Below are 9,600 nucleotides of genomic sequence, written 5' to 3' on the forward strand. Positions count from 1 at the left end.
AAAAAGTCAATAATCGATAACTAAAACTTGAGTTTTACTGCTTCTTACTGGCTATTACATCACCTTATAACTTCTTCTGTGTTCTACTGTGTTGATATTAGTGCCTCCACATACCGCAGCATGCAACATAAGTTTGCAGGCGATGAAGGTAACCGTTTCAGAGAGAAATGTCAAATTCTGTGTCTGTGTCTGCTGCCTGCTCATATTGTTTAAAGCAGGTTGCTCTAAATGCGCAGTGGATCTGATTCCATTGATACCCATTCTAAACAAACTCGGAATGGGAAAGACCAATCTCTGCTTATACTTTAGTCTGGAAATTTGACATATCTTAGAGAGTAAAGTATGATGGTTAAAGATGTCCACTGAGTATTCCCATATACACTGAAATTAGCTTTGAAAAACAAATTAATAATTGGCCACCTACTCTTGGCTCAATAGCTTCTAAGAACTTTCATTGGTGAAGGAGGTGACGACATTATTACGTCCATTAGAGGCTTCTGTAGTTTGCTGAGAATGATGTGAAATTACTGTGCCTTGTGATTTTCTGTGGAGTTCCATAGTAAGTTCTATACTGGTGCAGGATATTCATTCCTGTTGCTCTCATTCGAGGCAATCCTGGATTCTGAATCTCAAGCGCCGGAGGATTAGAAACAGCAATGCAACCTCTGTCTTTCTGGCTGTGCACTATTTCAAAGTGCTGAGGTTGACAGTCTCTTCTCGTTGTGAAATACTTGTAGATTATTGTAAATGGATTATCTGTAATATTTAGAACATCTCATTCTAAACTTTCTAAAGAATGAGACTTTTCTGTCATGACCACTTTTTGTGTGAGGTGATAAATACCAGAAATTTGGTAGTATTTTGAGGAGCTAATGGTGACTGAGATTAGTGTCTGTGTAAATTAATGAAACTGGATTTCTCCCGAGGTTGGCGGTTTTCCGAAGGTCGGCGTTTTTCCCGAGGTCGGCGATTATCCCGAGGTCGGCGTTTTCCCCTCAAGGTCGGCGTTTTCCCCCCGAGATCGGCGTTTTTCCCGAGGTCGGCGTTTTTCCCCCGACGTCTAGAAATCTATCGATATATTGAAAATCCAAAGTATTTTCATGTATATCGAACTATACTGATATGTCATGTCATCTTGAAACATATATCCGACCACTAGATATTGTTATTTATCGAGATAGCGATATATTTCTATATATCTATTTCGAGGATCGTTTTCTCAGAGGTACAGATTTATTTCGAGACATCGATTCAATTCCCATTATCGATTCCTTTCGATATAACGATATATATTGAGGAGCATGATTACTTTGGGATGTCGATTTACTTCGAGATATCTCTCTATATCGAGAAGTCGATTCATTTTGAGGTATCGATTGATTCCGAATTATCCGTTTGTGTAGAGATACCGATTTATTTTGATATACCAAAACAATTCGGTTTATCTGTATATTTCGAGGTATCGATATATTTCCATATATCGGTGTACTTCAGATACCGATTTCTTTCGAGATTACGTTATGTTTTCAAGTATCTCTATATCTCAAATAATCCATAAATTTCTAGATATCGCTATTTTTAGATATATCTTTATATTGCCAGGTATCGATATATTTCGAGATATCGACGTATTTCTAGACCTCGACTTATCTCCATATGTAGAATTATTTCGAGATATCGATCTACGTTGTAGGTCCTACTGCGTCTTGGTGTCGATATAATTCCAGATATCGACTTATTTCGATATACCGGAATATTGTATGTGTCGATTTATTTCGAGGTTTCGATTTATTTCGATGTGACGATATATTTTGACGTTATTTGTCGACTGCATCAGCTTAGAACCTATTTCGTACAGAGTGGTGCGACTGCATACCTCAGCACGCGACATTAATTGCCAGACGATAAATGTAAACGTTTCCGAGACAAAAGCGTCCTATGTGGCATTGTGGCATTACTTCGTTTAGTAAAGAAAGGACGAAAACGTAAGGTTTTCTTGAGTTCTTTTTACACATTAGCACTTCTCACGTTTTCTCGTGTAACGTGGCAGCCAGGCCTTGGTTCATGCTAAACCTTAAGGTCCTAGGTCAACTCTAACGCAGCAAATGAGGCCAATAATTGAATTTTCGATAACTAAAACATGACTTGCACGGCTCCTTACTTAAGCTTCTATCTCGTACAGAGTGGTGCGACTGCATACCTCAGCAGGCGACATTGATTGACAGACGATGAATGTAAACGTTTCCGAGAGAAAAGCGTCCGATGTGATGAATTGGCACTACGTCATTATGAAAACAAATGACGAAAACGTTAGGTTTTCTTCGGTTTTTCTGCCACTCAAAGTGCTGCCAACTTTCACCCCACCCCCTCCTCCCCCTCCCCAGTCGTGGCGATCAGCTGGTGTGATGGAAATGGACACAGGAAAGTAATAACGTTTCATGAAATCCCATTCCAGGGATGTGCTAGGGTAAATGTTCCAGACCGTTTATTTCCATTAAGACACGCATACTGGGCATCTACAGTGTCACATCTGCCAGATCGTTTCTATTGTGAGCAGTGGAAAACAAAACAGCGTACTGAAGAAGCCATAGTGAGACGCGGTTTTTGGTAGACGAAATAATAGGAATACTCGAGCCACTGATAATGATGAACTAATGAGAATTCTGTTTCTGTTTTGAAAGATGCATTTAAATATGCATTGAACGTAGCTCCAAATTATTTTGAGGATTATAATTGCGGTATGATGAATCTACATTGGAGATTTTGTAATGCAAAACATTTCGATCTCAGATTACTTTACGTGATAGAACGGCATTGACCTTGTGTGTCACTAGGTAAAGTTAATTTGCCGCCATTAACATAAAATTTATGTGACATTAACGTAAAATTTATGCGCCATTAACGTAAAATCTATTTTTCAGCGCACTGTAATAAGGACTCACTTCAGATGACTGGACAATTAAAGAGAAATCAAGCCGTTATTTTAATAGTATTCGTAGGTCCAATGCAGCATTTACCGTGGACAGTCCATCAGCCAAGACTGGCAGTTTTATGTAGGGAGCACTACTTTAAAATAGCACTCCGTCTTCAGGCCCCAAGTAGCCAGTCAGGACCATCCGACCGCCACGTCATCCTCACTGAGGGTGGAGGAGGAGCTGGCTCTCCCACTAGTTGTGGTAGTTTCCTTTGAGTGGAGCCGCTACTGTTCGGTCGAGTAGGTCCTCAATTGGCATCAGAAGGCTGAGTGTAACCCGAAAAATGGCAACAGGGCATGGCGGCTCGGATGGTCATCCATCCAAGTACCGACCGCGCCCGACAGTGCTAAACTTCAGTGATCTGACGGGAACCGGTGTATCCACTGCGGCAAGGCCGTTGCCCCTACCCCTTTTTCATGATATTTTTGATCATAGATCAGGTCCGTTTGCTCGAAAGAATAGACGTTTACCATGTTATGCACATTTATATTTTCCCTACGTCGACACAGCTGGTCCAATTACGACCACAGGTGATGGTAGCCATAATGATGGAGCCAAGCATCCCGCGTACATTAGTTGCACCCAAGTGTGTGGGCAGCAGAGCATTCGTGACATTTAAATTTGTTACTTCTTTGCTACTATATTCGCAATAAATTTCGCAGACAGTATCCGCATATGACGCTGAATGTACCTACAAAATTATATCATTGTACGACACATGTTTCAGGAGATACGTCATAAAAACTCAGGACAAGGCCAGACGCTGCATAGTACGGACGTGGACGCACAGCTGTAAATAAATGCCTGGTCAAGGCCAAGCTTTTCCGCTAGTCATCTATAAAGATAAAAAATCCCCAATATTGTCCACCAGCGTATTTTTGAAAAACCTTTGTTTTTTCATCCATTTTTTTCCTGTAAAAATCGTAAATACCGTGCATCATTGTGTTTTTAAAAATCGTCTCTTATTGTCATCTCTTTTTATGTATTTTAAACGATCTATCGCTTATGTAACCGTGTGGCTACAAGTCCATTCCCTTTATGGGGGAATCGAAATAATAAACAACGGAAAAAAGTGTGGGTCAATTTCTTCCTCATTTTTCGGAAGTTCTGATAATAGTAAATCGTTGGCTTTTTGAGGGCATGGTAGGTAGATACAAGAGATTAGTGTAAGATTAGAATTTGGGTCAGATACAGTGCCAGGAGGTTCTGTTTCTATCTGGCTAGCTTCAGAGTACTTCACCATCTACTAAGTAATGCGTTTCAATGTGAATAGTGTGTTCTGTGCTAGGTCTACCCTTTACTGCACAATGCTGTTCCTTCGATGCTATTAAAACCAGGATGTTATCAAAATATATGCACAGTGGGAGACTGGAGTCTGCAGAAATATTTCCAGTGGAGGGGAGGGCGGGAGGCGCGTCGGGGCTGGAGTGCATGATTCTGAAAACTGGCACTCTGTGTACAAATCAGCTGGTCAGTTACGAGGTGCATCAAGCTACGAGACACTAACTCTATAAGCGCTACAACTGGTCAAAGCTAAGGTTTAGCAGTATTGTGGAGAATTCTTATCTGGAAGAGTATAAGTATACTGTGACGAATAAAAACTCTTTACACCAGATTCCAGGGAGGGTTGGGGGCGATGGGTGAAAGTGCCCTTTTGCCTCTCCTCCCCTCCCCACCTCCACCCCTCCCCCTCCCCTTCCAACTCGCGGACGCCAATGGCTGGCCCGTTCATTTTGAGAACATCAGAGCTGCAGTAACCTTTCTGAGAAACTGTTCTAGATGTCCTTGCGCGTCAATCTTACCACTCAGAACTCCAGGGGGAATGTCGGTTAACGCTGAAACAACTGGTTTTTGACTCTTATCAGTTTCCCAGCCTCACTTTAACCTAATTGTTAAAGCCCATCACAATACCAGTTATTGTAATAACCGATTTTTAGTCTTTTATTTACATTATTTCCTCTACTAAACGTAGAAATCAAACAGAGAGTAAAAAAAATTGACTTTTTCAAGTTCTTGATAAATGGAATCAAAACGTTAAATTAAATACTTTTATGATGACCTGCAGCCGTCCAGAACGAAATTAGAATTATATTAATACCGTCAGCTGCTCACGGGTTTCGATATATATCAACGGGGACAGGTGACAACGTGTGCCCCGTCTGGGACTCGAACCCGGGATCTCCTGCATACATGGCAGACGCTCTGTCCATCTGAGCCACCGATGGCATAGTCGATAGTGTGACTACACGAACTATCTCGCGCACGCCTCCCGCGAGACTCACATTCTCACCTTGCATGTCCACACACTACATTCGTAGTGTCCCACACCGACACACTCATTACTCGTGGAACACATTCTTACCAAGTCCCGTAACAGTTCGGGGAATACGTGTGCATCTTCACAGAAGAAGGTCATGGCTGGTATTGCCAGAACCATATACTTATATGGATATGGTGTCTGTTCTTTCGGACATGTCTTCCACGAGGAATGAGTGTGTTGGAGTGGGACTCTACGACTGTAGTGTATGGACATTCAAGGTGAGAATGTAAGTCTCGCAGGAGGCGTGCGCAAGATAGTCCCTGCAGTCGAACCATACACTGTGTTCTCGGTGGCTCAGATGGATAGAGCGTCTGTCATTGTAGCAAGAGATCCCGGGTTCGAGTCTCGGTCGCGGCACACATTTTCACTTGTCCACGTTGATATTTATCAACGACCGCGAGCAACTGATGGTATTAATATAATTCTAATTTCTTTAAATTAAATAGTCCAATAAAACTTTGTCCGCTCTTCGCTGCTGGCGAGTGCTTCTGTACTACAGAAAACTGCCAGTATTATCCTACTGACTTTAGTTTTTAGAAGCTCTGCTCAAAAATTATATTGTAATCGGTTATCACAGCACTATGCGGGCATTACGTATAGTCCAGCGATTAAGAGTGAAAACTGCGGCAGGAGAACTCTCTTTTTCGTTTTAATTTCTCTGTTTTTAAGGGCTACAAGCAGATAACGGCATACTACGTAGACACAGGCAGCAGATCAGGCACTTTCCATTTTTATCCCGAAAGATGAATGATTTGTTAAATTTTAACTTTTTTCCTTGTATGCTGTCGCAAGTCGACCATATCGACCATTGCGCTTCACTCGTACCGCATATCGTAAAATACTTCCAGATGGTGCCATTCTGTGTTACAACTGACGTTCGACAACAGCGAAACACGGCGTGTATAACAGGCACAATATTGTCTCGGCAATGCTGGACCAATCCATTTGTTGCTCGTTTCTGTCAGCAGTGTTATTAAAGTGGCATACATCACTTTTCCCATTTTTCTGTAATAACGCAGTGTTTCAGAGCTATGGAAATCTTACGAATAAAAATTACTCGTCTTTTTTAAAAAAGGTTTATTTGAAAACTACAAATTTTACTACGGCAGCTGTGGCTAATTGATATATCTGTTTTTACGTGGTTATCAGGAAAAAATAAAAAGATACTTGTTATAACCGAGAACAAACAAATGCCGAAAGACATCGGTTATTCAGAACTAAAATACCCATATCGTTTTAACTGATCGGTTTTTCTATCCCTAAACTGCAGTGTCGCTATAGAAAAGTGTGTCGTCACATCATTGTCCATAGCAACTTTGAGATATGTAAGTGTTTATGCGCAATATCGGCAAATGGAAACACGAAGAGGTAATAAGCACCTGAGCGATAGAATTTATTTCACAGTCAGAAAAGTCGAGTGACAGACAAGACTGAATCACTGTAATAGAAATTATATGGAAAGCTGTGTAAAGGAAAATTTCCAGTTCTTTCGTGGATTCCAAAATTGAAGCAAATTCCGGGACATCAAGGTGACATAGTCTTATACGGATAGTATTCCATGACTAACGTAATTGGCCCACATACTGTACTGGTCTACGGATAATATCACACTACTAACGTAATTTACCTGAAATAATTTACAAACATGTTACTATAACATTTGCTACTACTCATTACGCTAATTCACCTTCAGCCCTTAAGCGCAACCGCAGATCACAGTTGTGATAAGTGCGCCATTCAAAATTTTATCAAGGTAGTAACTAAACACAACTACAAACGATAATTGTGTGCAAAATAAATAGCATGCCTCATAAGAAGAACATGACGGGTTTGAATGATTCCCACCGCAAAGGATTAAAAATTCAGGCTCGCACACCAGACCACTTGATAACTAACCTGAAACTCAGTTTAGTTGTAACTTGGGTGACGATCGTCTTTTTTACATTTTCCCCTTAAACTAGATAATTATGAAATGTATGCAGCTACTCTAAAATATCTGCGGCAACGGACTTGCCGCGGAGGTTGCATCGGTTCACGTGAGATCACCGAAGTTGAGTGCGTTGTTGGGCGTGGTCGGCACTTGGATGGGTGATCATCCAGGCCGCCATGCGCTCTTGCCATTTTTCGGGGTGCACTCAGCCTCATGATGCCAATCGAGGAGCTACTCGACCCAATAGTAGCGGCTCCGGTCAAAGAAAACCATCATAACGACCGGGAGAGCAGTGTGCTGACCCCACGCCCCTCCTGTTCGCATCCTCCACGGATGATGACACGGCGGTCGGATGGTGCTGTCCCAGTAGGCCACTCGTGGCCTGAAGACGGAATGCTTACAAAGCAACTACTCTCCAGTGGATGGTCGTACTACTGAGACCTTGATGCCTGGCATCAATAACAGATGGCAGCACACGAGGTTGGCTTCCGCCTACTGCCGAATTTTGCGATCTGTCGTAAGCCTGCCGAAACACGTGGGGCCTTCCGTCTTAAGTGCAAGCATATCCATAGCGTTTTCTGCCGCGCGACGTGAGTGGAATGTTTCATTATTTCTGAAATTTTATAGAAATGTTTTTCGTTGTATGTCCTCTCCATCGGTACTGAATTTACTGTAAAATTATTTGCTCAATTTTCGGAACTTCCGTTCATGGTAAATCGATACTATTTGAAGCCGTGGTAGACACGAGTCTAGTGTGCTTCACCTTCAGCACCTTGTGTGTCAGTCTCGGTTCCTATGTCGCTGATTTCACAACGAACAGTTCGTTGTCTACTGAGTATACTGTCTATTGCACGACACCATCCTTCCCACGCTGCTAAATGTGGGTCGTCGGCAAAATATGAGTGCAGTGGAACAAGGGCGTCTGCAGAAATTTCCCCAGGAGGTGGTGGTGGCATTGGTAGGTGTGTGTGTGTGTGTGTGTGTGTGTGTGTGTGTGTGTGTGTGTGTGTATGTAGGCGTATTACTATGAAATTCACACAGTCCAAACCGCCAAGGAAAATAAACCTTGATATTTGGAAAGGGTGTTGATCTTATACCTCTTATACTGCATATTTCGAAATTCCACGTCTAAGGGGGAGACACAGGAAATGAAAGGATTTATGAAACATATAGCTATTAAGCTAAGTTTGAAGCTAGACATACGAAAATTTGTATCTGGTTTCTAGGTCAGAAATAAAGAAATATGTGTTCCAGTATTATTGGGAATTTAACCTCTATGAGGTGAAACAGTGGGTGAACCTTTTATTTTGAGATAAATAACTGTGGAAGAACTATTAAAGGAATTTTAAGGCTACATCTACGAAAATTGCTATTTGACTTCAAAGTTACAAATAAGAAAATACGTGTTTCAGTGTTTTTGGAAATTCTACCCCTAAGGGGATGAAATAGAGTGAGCTGGTGCGTTTCTGGCGCCAGTTTCTGTCGATAGTTGTTTCGATCTTTGAGTCGCGGTCCAGAGGACACTGCTCCCTAACCGACTGTAGTAGTTCTCTGTGCGGCCCAACATCGGGCTTACCGCGCTTACACTGGACACAGTTGCCAACAAAGCGCCTGCCATCGCCATATAGGTTGGGCCAAAACACGTGTTCCCGAACTCGGTTCAAGGTCTTGTAGAACCCCAAATGACCCCCTTCCGCCGAATCGTGGAAATATCTGAGTGCCATGCTAACTCGTTCCTCTGGAATACAGACCTTCACTTGACCACGGTTGTCTCCCCCTTTACACAAGAGTCCCCCCCGAAGGCAATAGCCAGTAACGACCTCGCCATCCGTCAACTACTGCCGAATCGGTCCCCACCTAGGGTCCTCAGCCTGTTTGTCAGCTAAGTCGCAGAAGAAACCGGGTGTCTCGGAGAGAAGGAAATTCACCCCAAGATCCGGCTCCACGTGGCCCTTGCTTTCCCCATACTCTGTCGCGAACATACGGATAAGAGCGTCGGCCACTTCGTTGTCACTACCCCTGGTATACCGAACCTGGAGATAAATCTTGCCATCTTAACTTTACGGCATGATTTTTAGCGAAATTTAAGGGCTGGCACTGCACAAGTAACTCACGGAGGCTCATTGGTTTCAGTCCAGTTGTATTGCTCACCTATTCTCCAGATAAGGTACTGTAGTTTATGTCTCAGAGTACTGCCTGCCGTTGATGTGTGTTGTGTTCGAGATAATTGGGAGCGGGCGACGCTAGCATACATGGGAGCAGAGAGAGATTTAAGGCCATGTCCTCTCCTTTACACTCTGTGTTATGTTGTCACTTTTGCGTGATTCCATCTTTCCGGTGGAGGATTGCAACATCCGAAATTCAGTTGCATTGCA

This window comes from Schistocerca gregaria, unplaced genomic scaffold, assembly GCF_023897955.1.
Source record: "Schistocerca gregaria isolate iqSchGreg1 unplaced genomic scaffold, iqSchGreg1.2 ptg000345l, whole genome shotgun sequence".
NCBI lineage: Eukaryota > Metazoa > Arthropoda > Insecta > Orthoptera > Acrididae > Schistocerca > Schistocerca gregaria.